Genomic DNA, 13941 nt, shown 5'->3' with positions numbered 1-13941 from the left:
GGATGTCATGATGCTACACGAATCTGACTGACATTCGGATATCCTTAAAGTTCCTTGTAATTGTCTGAGACAGCGCCACATCTCATTTCATGCAAACCGCTCAGGAGAAATATATATATAAATTTAGATAAAGCGAGCGATGCCTGAACCTTTGAAGGTACGATATAAATAAGCAGCCTATTTTTGGAGGCCTTCTTCCCTCACGTCATCCTTTCAGACACCCTCAGACAAGAATTACTTGTGAAAGTCAAAGGTACTCTTTGAGAGGAGTTCAAGGTGCAGTGTTCGGTGTGCAAGACGGCAAATGTCAGCCATTTGTTTGTGAGAAATGTAAGGGGAACATCAGGGCTTGTTTGCCGCTTTCTCAGCTGCAGTATTTCTGTGCTGGTACTGAGGGAGCACCATGGCGCTGCAGGGATCAAATGAAGCCCTTTTTAACGTGCGTCGTGAATGGCGTTTTAGTGACACTTTCTGATCACACACACCTGAAATGCAAAAGACATGAGAGCCCTCGACGTTCTCGCCAACTTTCTCTCTCAAGTGATTTTTTTCTACACGAGGAGACAATTCAAGAGTTCATCCCCCGAACGGAGCACAGAGTTTGTGTTGTGTTGGTTGTCTGGAATGAATGCAGAATGTAAAAGTATGCCACAACAGAGCTGCTGTCTGTCTTTAGAAATTCTCAGCTGCAGTGCGTCTTATCTGCTCAGTGAAGCTGTAATCTTGAAAGTATCACATATTTCTCTATTGTCACTAGATTATTAAAGTATTTTAATTGGTTTCAAGGGTAATAACGGGTGATTTCTTCTCAAACTTTTTAACTTCCCACATGAGGAAAATTGTATTCATGAGGGGAAAAAAAGAAAAAAAGCCATTTGGATAAAATATTAAGAATGGATTTCACATGTGAAAATAGTGAATCGCACTAGAGGACAGTTTTGTCATAGAGCGTGTACCAGGGGAGGCTGTGGTTCAGATCGTCCACCAATAAGAAGGATCGTAATTTGATCTCTAGCCCCAGTCCAATGTTGAAGTGTCCTTGGAAAAGCCACCAGGAGCAATTTAGGTTTCAATATCTTGCCCATCTTGCCGGGTGTGTGAGTGCATATGAATGGTTATCACTCTTGATGGTTGCCTTGGTAAAGTGCTTCGGGGGGTTTGCTGAGACTAGAAATGTCTATATATGTGTGTGTGTGTGTATATATATATATATATATATATATATATATATATATATATATATATATATATATATCTATCTTTATATATATATATATGTATATGTATGTATATATATATATGTATATGTATGTATATATATATATATATATATATATATATATATGTATGTGTGTGTGTGTGTGTGTGTGTGTGTATATATATGACATTTCTAGTCTGTATGCAAGTGGAGTCCATTTATTATTACCACGTTTTGTTTCCAGATGTGACTTACTGGTGAAAATGTCCTATTTACATGTACACTTTGTGTTTGTGAACTTTTATAGGTATTCTATAACTCATGATTTTTGCCTTCTGTTCCTTACTGCTATAGCATTTTCCTAAAATTAGCCAACCAGAGAATTGACTATTTACAATGTGATGTGTCTATGAAGATCACAGCATCAATATAATGAGACGTTGCATCGTTATGTTACCTCTGAACAAATGTAGGTGTCTTTGTTGATGTGTCCGCATTCGGCTTTCACACAGGCGGTTACTTTGACCACGTGAAAATGAGAGGCGGCTGGCCTACCTGCAGTCATAATCCAGTTTTTATTGGGAAAAAAATGTGTCGTCAGTTTTGAAAACGGAATAAACGCAACTTCTTCCACATTTTGTTTTACATCTCGTGAACTTGTTTTTCCCTTCAGTACAAACAAATACATCCAGGTTCCAAGTTTGCTCTGCTCAACTGTAATTGGGCCGTGGGAGTAAAATTGGTTGGGAGGTTGGGATTCACATGTGTTGAAGCAGATTTCATGTGATGTGCAAATTCTCATTCATGTTGTAATTGTCATTGACATCGTACTGGCGACGTCGACGTTTCCGCACGAGGTGTGAGATTTGATACTGACACCCTCGTTTACATCCTGTCAATTAGGGGCTGAGAAGAAGAACGCCACAACTTCTCCCTGTTACTTTTGTCATCGCACTGATCACTGTTCATCCCAGATCAGAGACGAGTACAGACATTTGTGCAAATAACCCCAGAATCTCCAGCACCAGGACAGAGAGGGAAGCGTGGGAGTCTTCACAGAAATACTCTCTCTTATATATAACCCTCTGCACCTGCAAACTGTCAAATGCACTTTCTGCAGATAAGGTTTTTTTTTTTCCCTTCTGGAAAATATGTAAATGCGTGCACTTACACACACACACAAAAAAACACGACCAGAGATCTCGCATTTCATCTGGCTGAGGTATGTATATCAGGTTCTGCCTCCGTACTATAGATCTATCAGCAGATGAGCACATGTGGAAAAGAGGATTTTGAAGCTGCCGTGTGTGCAAGCCTGGAAAAAGCTGACATTTCAAGCGCTGTGTTTGCAGTGAGTGTGACACGCTGCAATAAACCTGGCAAGGTAAATACTTTCCAAGTGCAGAGAGGAATATCTGTAAACAGCTATTGTTTTTTTTTTTTCTCTTAAAGCACATTCTAAACGTATTATTTTTATGGCTGCCTGCATGTTGTCGTCATCATGTCCTCAGGCAGTAAAACCAAAATTCAGCCCCTAATGTACACTTCAGTTGACCAGCTGGCCACAAGATTGTAACAACACACTTTTTTGGCCAAACAAGACTGTGGCCCGCTCTAATCCGCCTGGCCCTTGTGTGTGCTCCTTGGCCTGAAAACTGGGTATGTTATCATTTCTCCTCAGACCACTGACTGGCTCTGCCGTCCAACTGGAGCAGGCTCCCTGGGCCCTACAGTGCCTCAAAGTAATGCTACTAATGAGCATGAGGAGGCTTGGTAGCAGGGATCAATGTTCTGAGCCGTGTGTCGGAGAACCAGCTGGCCCAGCCTGACCGGCTGCCGCCCCGCATGCACCACAGGCCTGCTGACTCCAGCACTACTGAGACTTTCTGGGTGACACAGGGGCCTAAGGGTGCAGATGTTCCTATAATCACCTGTTATCTCTCTCACACCAGCACCTGAGCCACAACCCTAATACTCTGAGTCGGTGTACCAGGACCGCAACAGTTCTCTCATACTGACACTTTTCTACAGATGTGTTTGATGGTGATACAATGACCAGCCTGTAAGGTGATGATGTGAAATGAAGTGAAGCAACATATATCCAACACATCCCCTTTTCATTATGGAGTCAGTGCTCTGCTCACTGTCTTGCTGCCACACTCCCCACCTGTCACCTGCTGCTCCTGCTGTTGCTCATAGAGCATTTCAAAAGACTCTACCTCAGCATCTGCTTGAATTCTCCGGGTCTGACCTAACAACACAATGTCATACTGTTTCAACTTTGTTTATATGTGGCGTACCCTGCCAACTTTATGGCTTCAAACAGTGTTCCGGGGTTCTTATTTTCCGAGTTTGTATTTCTTCTCCAAAACCACATAGTGGTTTCAGCAAATCATTCTGATCATACTGTTACTTACTCGTGTGGTATTCATACTTTAGCTTGAAGTGTCCGGGCAGTCCTGACAGTCCTGTGATTGCATGCTCACCGGACATGTCACTCACTGAGCGTGTTTGGGATGATCTGGATGCGACACGTATATGATACGTATAAGACAACATGTTCCAGTTCCTGCCAATATCCAACAACTTCGCACAGCCATTGAAAAGGAGTGGACCAACATTCCACAGGCCACAATCAACTACCTAAACAACTCTATGCCAAGGAGATGTGATGCAAATGGTGGTCACACCAGAAACTGACTGGTTTTCTGAATTAGACCACTTGAAAAGCTCCTCAGTCTGCATTAAAGAATCAATTGTTCAAATTGTTTTAAGTCAAAGTTTCTGGGGGTAATTGCAGAGGTCCCTTGCATTTTTAGCTTGTAACTCATTAAAAAGCAAAAGCAAACCAATTGTAAAATGTATCTGAGCACTCTAGGGAAGGAGTGATTTTCTCATTTACAAATTGTTTGATTTGAATATTTCTTTAAGGCCTTAAGATGATTTCTTAAATAATAAAACAAAATTTAAAAGAGTGAAAGTAATTATCTTGAGAAGGAAAGGCTGAAAACACAGGGCGTTTTCTAAAACATTCCTATTTTAGATTCTCCTTGTGGATGTTTACAAGCGATGTCTTCCAAAATCAATAATGTGTTAAATATGAAAACAGCATCAGTGGATTCCCTCTGACATTTTTAATGCCACCACATGAAACAAAAAACATGTGGAAACAATGCGGTCCTGGAATATACACACAGTTGATGCAGTTTTCGTCATGGTTGCATCAGGCACTTGCATCATTTTCGTGTCCAGAGATTTTCACACAAAGCAAACCAGTGACTTTGAACACAGTTTGAAACCATAAACAAACAATTCGTCACAGCACAGTGTTAAAACAGACACTCGCATCGGGGCCAATCTCAGGACGGATTAAGGATCTTAAAGTGCCTCTCCAAACAGATTGTGATTTCACTGTGTAACGCCGCTGAGTCATCGAGCAGTTCAAGCGGCTCGCAGAAGTGGCTGGATGTGCGCTCCGTGAGTGGACTCTTGCATGGAAATGAAGGACAGCGACGCCTGAAACAGTGTGGAGTTATAATTGGGCTGTCGAGTCACCTTTGTCCACAACATTGGTTTAATTGTGTAATGTGTTGCGCTTTAACTCTTCGTGACTGAACTAGTCAGATGTGGTACTCATCACAGCACATGGATCATTAGGATAATTACAAGAGGAGATAAGAGATCTGAGTACACTGACTCTGTTCAACCATAAAGTGGCAAAAGAGTTTTTAGCCTGATGTTAATGCACAAAAAACTTCAGCTTCTGCTTAAACAGATGACAAAAAATTGGAATCATTTTCATGTTCATTAGCTAATTGTCTCAAAGGTTTAATATACCTTGTTGGTTACAGTTAACATATGCTCTACTGTTGTACACATTAAAGGATAAGTTGACCTAAAGATACAAATTCACTGATTGTCTACTCATCCCTACCCTCATGCCAATGAAAAGTCCAGTGAAGTCTACAAAACGTTTCTGGAACATTGCAGCCCAGTCCTAAACAACTGAAGGAGATGGAGACTTGTTTAATCTAAGTTTTTGGAAGCTCGGAGAGCCCAAATTTAAGCGAAAAGAAGTATTTACACCCTTTTTAGCCTGAAAGCTTCACTGTAGTTGCTGAGCTGCTAAGCTACGCAAACATTTTTGGCCTTTTTTTATGCCTTTTTCAGGTACATTAAATGGTTGTGAACAGGAGGTGAATGTTGATTTTGCCTAAGTGCTCCCTGGCTTATACCTAACCAACATAGCCAACGAAGGCAACCACTCAGAGAAGGAGTAGGGTGAGTGCTTGCTTGTGTTGCTCCATGCATACTAACAGGCACATGTTTGCTAGATACTATTCCAAGTGGCCGAAAAATCTCTTGTTTAAGATAAAATTCAATGTATGTACTGCATGCATTATAATCTTTTATGATGAGGCACAAAATGACAACAAAGTAACAAAAAGAAAATTGGAATGATTGTTTAGTTTTGATGTTTTCTTTTGATAAGCTGCCTCAACAGAGATAAAAAATACTTTAATTCAGATGACATGTTTTTTTGGCAGTTCATGAATGTTGCTGTGGGGTCGAAGGGGTTATGAGGTGTTTTTTTTTTTTTTTTTTAAACTTGTGGACCAAATAAACTATCAGATTAAATGTGTGTATTCTGGATGTGGCTCCTAATCATTTGTGGTTTCTTGTGAAGGGGTGTATTTATGCGCATAACAAAATATCTCATCACCGTCATAAAATAGAGTAATTATCTCGCCTCATCATTTTTTTTTTCAAGAAATTTCTCTGAATAATTATGATGTTCATTCAGAGTAATGAAGGTTGAAAGAGAATTAGCTTATCGTTTAAAAAAAAAAAGACAGCAATAACAATCAGACAAAACACTTTGAGATGAGACGAATGTTGTGCCAGCTGACTACATAAATAAACCAACGAGACACCACTATCTACATAGGATGGAAATGTCACAACTGTTTGTTTTCTTCCCACCAGCTGTCTCACGTTTGTTGTGTGCAGGGATGAAAACTGGAAAATGGAGTCGGACCTCCGAGTTCACATGAAAAAATATGTATCTCGAAAGTGTCCTTCAGTGTTGCAAAGAGCCGTGTTAGTTGACATTTCCCAACCATTGATTCCCATCATTGGTTCAACCTTTCCGAGTGCTTTGGTCTGACCTACACGGACTCCACAGGGAGGCACAATGCCACCGAGACTCGCACAAAGCTGCCTCCTATCGATCAGCCCTCGCCTAAAAATAAAGCCAGGGCCCCGCAATGACAGAGAGGCGAGCAAGAAGCTGGTGTCTGCTAATCAATGGTGACCTAGAATTTTACGTCCCAGATCGATACATCATGCTTTCCACCCATGATCTAATGATCCCCTGGATGTGTCTGTCTCTGACATTCCTGAGGAAAATGTCAGCGGAAAAAAATTGGTGTCATTTCTGCTTGTAGCTTGGAGGTAAATTGCTTGTTTTTCTTTGTACATCTTTTTACGACTGAAGACTTAAGTCTCCTGCCCTGAACATTTCCTAAAAAATTCGCAAAACAGATGTGACCTTTCCAGGCAAAGTACAATTTTTAACAGGCGCCGAGTCAGATTTATAGTTTTGAGATGTTAATTTCTACTGGTCATTCTTTCACAGAGTCTTTCTTTATCAGCTCTTCAGTAAATCTCTTTTAACACTCCCTCTCACACTCAATTTCTGCCCACTCCCTCCCCGGCTTCCCCTCTTTCGTTCTCCACCTCTATCTCTTTCTCTCTCCCCTGCATCTCGCAGCAGGAGCCCTGCTCGCTCAAGGCTATGCGCTATCTCTTCATGTTTCTCTCTGGTGAATATTATATCTCACCTTTCAAATATCATTTTCATACCCAAAGAGGACCCGTGTCCCGCAGTGTTTTTTCCTTTTTTTTTCTTTACCCGTGGTCTTCATTGTGAAACAACTCTGTTTCAGACGAGGTGAAGGTCTGTTTGCACGTTGTTTTTTTTTTTCAGCAGGGCTTTTTGATCAGGGAATGCAGATCGGGATTATGAATTTTTATCAACATGGGGCTCATGAAAAAGGCATGAATCCAAACTGTGGTCAGCTGGCATGGAGCCACGGATGACAGGCTTAAATTTAAATACTGTTCATATTTACTGTGGCCCCTGTGGCCTTACAGATGGACTAGTATGGAAAAGCTCATTATTTCCTCCTCTGTTTCTGTCTTTCTGTTTCTCTCTGCGTCGGTGCCCAGAGTGACGGTGATTTAAGCTGTCAGACTTTTTAAGGCCCCAAATTCTCAACTTAGTGACTCACATTTAGGATCAGCGGGTCCCCACTTGTATGCATTTGACCAATTTATATCCTCAGGATGCGTTTCTTGAATGCATGATGGCAAAAGTCCAATTTGTTTTTTGACGGGGAGAAATGGAAAAAAGAGAGATGGAGAAATATGCTAACGTCAGTGATTATGGAATAATGGGTAAAGGGGACAAAATCTCAAGAGCAATCTATAGCGTATTCATAGAGTTATATTTAAATCAATATATGTGTTTATTCACAAATGTTTTATTCATCGGGCACATTCTCCGTGGACGAGACAATAACTTGCGGCCTGTGCATTAATTCAGTTTGACATAACCCCTGTGCATGTGTGTGTTGGGGGCTCTTGAGTGCATGTCCGCGTCGATCCACCTTGAATACACGCTGGGACTGACGTGCCGGTATTGCACAAGTGTAGACGTCACATACGTCCAGCTCATTGGGACCACATGGGACTTCAGAATTAACCAATCGAGCTCTGAATTATAGTTCATTGGCATGCCAGATAAAGAGACAGAAAGCAAAAGAGACAAGAAGACGGAGACGTCAGCAGTTACAATAACAAACGCAGTGACATAAATAAGATTTGGGTGGAAAACAAAAAAGAAAGAGCTAAGCCATAAATCATTCAATTTTCCCACCACTCCAAGAACTGATCTGAACCATCCATTCAGCTTTCCGTGCAGCGGCTAGCCAAGACGCCAGATCTGGGTTGGGATTCAGCGGAGACCAAATCTGGGTTAGGGAGTGATTAAAAAATGCTGAGACCACTGGAAACAAGCCTTTGATAGAATCACATGATCAGCATTTATCGTTTGGAAACGGGGATACACACACTGACTCACCATAAACTGAGTCGAGTCCAAATGATACAGGCGATGAAATCATTTCTGGTTCAGCCACTCAGATAAGCAGCACTGTGGCTGAACGTCTTACATCCTTATCAATCCATGTTTTCTGTCGACAAAACCTTTGCACACCAAACCGACCAAATTCCTCACATTTTCCTCTTTTCTTTCTGTTTTAATCTGGTGTTGAGACATTTTGATAATGTTTAAAGCGATTAATGTAGGTTTTATTTTTATGATTCAGCTCAGGGACAGTGTATAATGTTTAGGTGGTTAGTTAGTAAGAACATTTGGCCAGGCTTCCCCAGAAAACAGTTTAAATTAAATATTTCCATCTTTGTGTCAACCTTTTCAAATAAACCAATCAATGCAAAGGTGAATGGTTCACGCTGTAAATGTTAAAGACAGGAGACAGATCCTTTTACTGGAGTAAAATCAATAGGAGTATCATGATGCAGAGAGAGTGGATTGGTCTGATTAGTGGTGCATTCATATGTACTGTGGCAGAACAGTGCTCATTTTCATTTCCAATTCATTTTGTTGTTGTGTAGTTTAATCTATAATAATACAGTACATTGTATTTTATAGTCTGAATCTGACTGTATTCAATGACAATTAACTGTCCATCCTTCAGCTGTACCCACTTGTCCCCAGCGGGGTGGGAGCTGGCTGACATGTAGAGACGGACAGTCATTCATATTCACACCTACGAGCAATTAAAAGTTGCCAATTAACCTGCAGGTCTTCTGACTGTGGGAGTAGAAAAACCTCCACGGGCACAGAAGAACGTGCAACCTTTGTGTCCAGCAGGTTCAAACGCACAGTTGTTTTTTTGTTGTTTTCTTTTTCTGGCTTCCACCAGATTAAGTTATATCATGTGGGCGGAGGTCTACACTCACGTCTCATCTTGCGGTACGTGGTAACTGCTGAGGCTGTGAAAACCATCAGCTGTGGCTCCACACGGACACACAAAAGATTACAGCTGATATCTGCTCAAACCTGCTGCTCGACTTGATATGAATCCAATCTCTGGGCAGTTCTCTAACTGTGAGCGTACACTGAAGTCATCAAGCCACCCTGCGGGGCGGCCAGCCCACGCCTGATGTTCCCTGGAAACCCGAGCTGACCGGTGATGACAGATGGGCACTGAGATAGCGAAGACCTGTGTGGCAGACGCTTTCCCCCCACGGACCGAGCGCGGTGACAGCAATGAGCCACCTCTAAAGCAGGAGGGAGGTGAAGGAGGAGGAGAAGAGGGAGGGAACGTGTGATAAGAATGATGGGTGGGTGATACAGTGCTAGGCAACCGGGGTTATGATTCACCTGGGTTTGTCAGCCACGTACATTGCAGAGAGAGGCTGTGGGTGCGAGACCCTGCCAGAGGAGGCGCCTACGGTAACATGATGTGACAACTCCAACCTGGTGCCATTTGCAATTTTTGACCCCTTTTAGCCATCTTTTCATATTTAACTATCTCATAAAGTCCAACCCCCTGTTTCCAAATGTTTCACTGTAAAACTGCCAGGGCTCTCTGCTTGGGGAGTTTGCTGAGTTTTATGGATGGGTTAGGGTTAGGGTTATTTTGAATAAAAATGAACTACAAGGCCCAGAGAGCTACACTTGATAAACTCACTTTACAGAAATCATCACCTGATTTCTCAACATCAGGGCTGTACAAAGTTGGAACAACATAAGGGTCGCCAGATGTTTCTAGGAACAAGATGATGATAAATGTTAATGTAAAATATTTTGTCCTCCAAGAAAAAAAAGTTTGGGCAGCCCTTTCTATACCAAACCACACCCGCCAACTGAGGGCAGTGTACAGGTTGGCTAACCATGCCTATGTCTATGATTGGACACTTGCTTATTTCCACCTTCTACATGAAACAGCTCATTACAAGGTCTGTAGATTATCTTGAGTTGTCAGGTGAAGATTTCTGGAATGAAACTTTGCTCTTGAGTTCTCAAATGTAGTTTTGGGACGTTTTGATCACAGAGTGCTAGCTAGTTCCATTACAGTCGAGAGGAGGCAAACATCCCTGCGGCTGGAATCTTCAAAACTCTGCAACTCACACCAAAACACTCCTGATATATAAATAGCACTACAGGTAGGCAGAGAAAAATATTAATTGGATGTTTGGGTGAACTGGTCATTTAAAGCAAGTGGTTACCGAGCACTCAGAAAAATACTGGAAAAATACCAGTGCTGTCCGCTTAAGACAAATATAGAAACTTGCTGAAGCTGAGATTTAACTGTAGACTGTAACATTTGTTTTCTCATATGTTGACAGTTTTGCAGAGTTTGAATGCTTTGCTATGTATAAAGATCTGCTGTACTTCCTTCTGGGCAATCAATATACTGTATATATCGTACATCTGTGGATTATTGGAGCACCATTGTAAAACAACAAACAGATTGTTTGCTGTAACCACGTACAGCATCGTCAACCCCAAAATACACATTTTACAGCACATTCGTATTTTCACACAGATAGTAGAAGTAAATAGCAGGTTTGCACACACGTGTGTATGTGTGTGCGAACCTATTTACTTCAGCTTTGTTTTATTTTGATGTATTCTTCTGTTCAGTGTTGTGAGGTATGAGAGCAGCTCCCTGTAGTTTGCATCGTATCAGTGTTCATCAGTGTTTATCACTTGTGCAATTTTCTGTATTTTTCCCCTTTCTCATACATTATATCGCTTGTTTCTGTCTTTGTAGTCTACACATGCCATGGGACTACAGTACCCTTGAGTGTTATCGTGCATTAGGGATACACAGTATGCAAATTATTCCTTTATGTCTCACTTGTTACTGTCTTTCCAGAACCTTGGAAAATATTAATATTTATATCACCATGAATAGCAACACTTGTTTAAATTAGGTATTTCTGCAATATCTTGGTGGCAAAAGTTAAACAGCCACTGCTGCTTGGTCAAGCATTGGGAATTACTATTGTCATGGGTAAAATTTTAAGAACAGAAATCATATTTCTTATGTAAAATCTTAAACTGCAAAGCAAAGAGGAGCAAAAAACAACTTAACACTTAATACATCCTTCAGAATGTTACTGAAATGTCTCACAAAATGGAAATTCTCAACTGAAGCTTCACTTCCCTAGTACTTTGAATTCACTTTGTTAGATTTCAGCCACCTCACAATCATAAACTAATCTGCACAAAACATCCTCATATATAAACAACAACATAAAATGGTGCTTGCCTGCCATTCTGAAAATTACATTCATCACCATTCCCAAAACAACATGACTGTTGAAGCGTACTACCGACATCATATTGGGTTGGGTTCAGACTCTCAAATTCTTAAGTTTTAGTTAAACATCATTTTGGGTTGAAATTACTGAATTGCTAGTAATTAATGTCACAGACATACATACGTGATGTAGTTTAGTAAGTTATTAGTGTCACAATGGACACAAACAGTGGTCTGCTCATTTAAAGTCCTTTCCTTGTTTGACCCAAACGTCCATCCCTGACCTCCTCCCTACGCGGGCTTTGTTGTGCTTAATAGTTCTACAACTGACTTCCTCCTTCGCTGCTGTCACAGTTGCCCGCCCAGCTGGAAACATAGATATGGTTTGCAATAAGCTGCTTTCAAGGTCGGCATGTGTAGTCGATTTTCTGATGATCTGTAGCTCTCAGAAAAAAAAATTGTTGCGCAAAATAACCAGGAAGCTGTCTGCTCATGTATGAATGTAAAATTAAAAATGTGCCTTTTTCTGTACAGACCGAGTACTGACATCCTCGCGGTGCTTTAGCTGCTTAATAAAAGTTTCCACCACCCTTTAATAAATATGCTACAGGATGAATGAGGATAAAAAAGGAATAGTAAAAAAAAAAAGTGCAGTGCATCCTGACTCTGTTCTTGCAGCTTTTCACACTCTTAAGGTGTCAGCATATTCCCAGTCTTAACTCTGTCTGTGTTTTTTTTTTTTTTTTTTTATTGCTGTAAAAGCTGGAGCAGATCTGCGATAGCTTACCATTACCCCCCTGGAATGATTTCACAGCTCATAGATTCATTTGGTCCAGTGAGTAATGCCACAGTATGTGCAGCACTGCCAATAAAATTCCTGCTGAGGCACACAGTCGAACATTAGTGCGGCACACAAAGTGGGTTCAGAAGTCACACTATAGGAGTCTCCCTTGTGAGTGCGTGTGAAGGAGGGAAGGGACGGCATGGCATCCGGCTATGATCACACAAGTGTCATTGCTCAAGTGTTGCCAGTGAGTCATTATTCACATAACAAGCCTTCTCATTGTGTGCTGTTGAGGATTTCAGCGAGAGAGCTCGGCGCACGGCATCGGCGGCGGTTACAGGGCGCTTGTTAGCCAAGACAACAACACTTCATTATCACTGGCTGAGACCACAGCCCAGACACTCCATTATGTGACACTGCAAAAGCAGTCATCATCATGTTTATCTCTCCCAGGCATACTGATGTCTGCATTTTTAAATTCAGAAGAGCAGACATACTGGAAGGGGGGGGGGGAGATGACTAAACTCTAAAAGTTTGACTAAAATCTGGGCAGCACACCAGGGCTGCTGCTTAAAGACTTTCTATCATGAACATTTCCTCAGTTTCTGATAAGGCGCCATCTAAAATCACACAAAGCCGCTCTAGCTGTATGTCTGTCGGCTGTGTTATGAGTATCAGTTTCTCGGCTCATTGAGCTGTGCAAAGACAATTCTAACATTTTCTACATCACTGTAAATCTTGAACTTGGCTTCAGTTCAAAATATGCACAGGCCAACATTCCTCATGGAAAGCACAGCGTTGAAGTGGGTGAATCAGTACTTTATACTAACAATGGATCACACTTTCAGCCCTTTTTTGGGGGGGTTTTCTAGCTCTAACTTACCAACAGCCACGTAACTCCTTTAGTCTACAACTGGTGATTCAGAGGTGACTAGAGATAGGACTCCCAACGAATGCTCATGTTTCTGTGTGGAAATAAACATAAGCTAACAAATTTAGCAAAACATTTGAAAGTATATAATTTAAAGTCACAATATGTCAGAATTTTTGTTGAAGACATGCAAAAAAGCTACTGAAAATATTAACACCACATGGCTAACCAAGCTAATCAGCTAACCACAGCTTCGCAGGCTCACTATACAACTAAACTTATTATCCCCTGGCAAGCATGCTATACTTCAGAAAAGAGTCCAGCTCGTATCAACTTCTGATAGGCTGATCAATTATTCAGAAAACCTTTACATTTATAAAACATGCCATGATTAAGTGAAGGATCTCTGCTTGGTGTGAGCACGCTGTTAATTCAACTCTGTTTCGCCCTTTTTTTAGCTTGAGGAGAAATCTGTCTGAGCAGTAGGCTATTTATTGAAGGACGTCAAGCAAAAGAAAAGTAGATGTAGCAAGGTTAGTTAGTTGGAAGAGAAAATGGACAAATCTGCAGTGTGGCATCTTAATTATGTACAGATTATTACAGATTTATAAAGCAGAAGTGAATGATTTTCAAGCCATATAAATTCATTTGTAAAATGTATAAGCTCTCCATATTCCTCATTATAAAGTCCTAACAAGTTTAACTTTTTATGATGCTCAGACTCCATTAT

At 41.1% G+C, this 13941-nt stretch overlaps 1 long non-coding RNA gene across 5 annotated transcripts in view; it reads left to right on the top strand.

Moving 5' to 3' along the window:
* The window catches only part of LOC119008417, a 102157-nt gene that overhangs the window by 56057 nt on the left and 32159 nt on the right, over positions 1-13941 (top strand). Inside the window, exon 4 of one of the 5 annotated variants that reach the window (XR_005071416.1) lies at positions 1711-2481. The exons of the other annotated variants lie outside the window; for them this stretch is intronic. This is a non-coding gene — a long non-coding RNA (uncharacterized LOC119008417). Of the gene's footprint in view, positions 1-1710; positions 2482-13941 lie in introns of those variants that run through there. 5 annotated transcript variants of the gene reach the window in all.

Source organism: Acanthopagrus latus, chromosome 19, assembly GCF_904848185.1.
Source record: "Acanthopagrus latus isolate v.2019 chromosome 19, fAcaLat1.1, whole genome shotgun sequence".
In the NCBI taxonomy this organism is placed as follows: domain Eukaryota; kingdom Metazoa; phylum Chordata; class Actinopteri; order Spariformes; family Sparidae; genus Acanthopagrus; species Acanthopagrus latus.
This window is presented reverse-complemented; position numbering and strand designations above follow the sequence as displayed.